Raw genomic sequence first — 1851 nt, forward strand, 5'->3', positions numbered from 1 at the left:
GCCTAATAAATGTGACAACAGGCTGTCTCAACCAGATCAGCCTGCACATTGCTGTTTGGATTAAAAGCCATCCTGAGATCTGGATCAAGGCAGTTTAAACCAGACAGCACAGCAGGCAGGTGGGCACCTGGCGATCAGCAGTAAAGCAGCTTTAGTTTTAGTCGTTGTTTACCTTCTGCAAGTTGTTTGGCTATCCGCTCCTTTTCCTCCCTCACTCTCTTCTCTTCCTCCTCCACACGCCGCTCCTCTTCAGCAATGGGCTTCAGGTAATCTGGAACAGATCACAACGCTGTCACACTCGCCCCAGAACTACCTGTACACGTGTAGCGCACATGAGTAAACCAGGCACAAGCAAGACTGTGTGAAGGTTTCTGTAGTTCTCCTATTTAAAACTTGTCCCTGCATCTGCAGGGGTTAATAGTTCTGTTAGTGTGCTGGCCAGGTAACGGAGTAGACTCGGGACGATGTTGCGTTGAAACTAAACCGCAGCATACTCCAAAGTAAGGGCCCCGCTTCTACGTCTTATTTCGGAGGTCGGTTCAAACCCTAAACGCTGAGGATCGTCACTCTTTCACCTTCGCACTTCAGCGGTCAGTCTCTTAGCGCTACACCATCGTCTGACAGCGACGTTGGACACTGTTTAAACCCCGCTTCTGACCCTGGCAGATTCTGATATGTTCTCAAGCCGTAATACAGTAGCTGCCTACACACGGAGACGAGCAATTCCAACAAAGTGTGCGATAAAAACGGACAAGTGGTAGTTACATCTTCTGTTTGCAAGAAAATACAAACGCCAAGCTTGCAGAGCGCATACAATCGCACGAACTCACCATATCGCTTTTTGCCGTAGATGATTCCCACAAGCAACGCAGAATATCTAGCGGTCTGTAAAACAAAGACATTTCACGATAAAGTAAGAATATATACATAAAAAATAAAACCTGATTAGTGACTGCTAACAAAAATACAGCCAGCAGGCGAGCTAGCTACGCTTAGCAGTTAGCATTTAGCTCGAGTTTTTGTGGCAATAACAAGCAAGAACACTTCAAAAGCATGGAATGGCTCCTCGGTGTTACACGAATGATCCTAAAGAGAGCAACCGTCAGTAACCCACCTTAATAAGAGGCGAAACCTGCACAGGAGGGACCATATTTTATCCGACGTTTACAGCACAACCAACAGAGGTCAGGGGCAAGCAAGAGCGGACAGTCGTGGGAAAACCGGGGACGCTTTTCTCTTCGCTCACGACGCCATTACCAACTTGAGTTAGTTTGACTGCCATCTGGCGGATCGGAGGTCACACTTCTGGCGTTGAAGGCTGTGCCGCTTCTCCGTCTTTGTGAGGCGCTGCCGGTTGTCCAGAGAATACTGTTCGGACTGTTCTGGTGTAAACCCGGACTGACCTTTGGTTCGGTAATCATACTGCTCTGGCTTTGACCTTGACCTGTGTCTGACTAACTTTGGGTTATCCTTTTATCATGAAGGACTCATTAACATTGATTCGCAAGCGTCTATTCTAGTGCTAGTTTCTAGTTATATTCTAGTGATAATCCTAGTTATAATCGCGTTTTATTTTACGTTATTCCGTGACGTTGCGTTTAATAGCTGGAAGGTTTCGAAACACTTGGTGACATAATGAAGCCCCGTTATTCACAGTCCAGTGAACTGGTCCTTCTGGTACGGACTTCGTTACGTTTTGAAACGTTTAGAAACACTGTTTCGAATATACCATCACTATCTTAATTTATTCAGTAATAATTCGAGTAATATTATGCTTGTTTTAGTTAATACATAGAAACGTATTATGTTACGAATGACAGAATCAGAAAACATGCTGATATAATAAACTCG

This window comes from Electrophorus electricus, chromosome 1, assembly GCF_041902795.1.
Source record: "Electrophorus electricus isolate QZ-2024a chromosome 1, ASM4190279v1, whole genome shotgun sequence".
Classification (NCBI taxonomy): Eukaryota; Metazoa; Chordata; class Actinopteri; order Gymnotiformes; family Gymnotidae; genus Electrophorus; species Electrophorus electricus.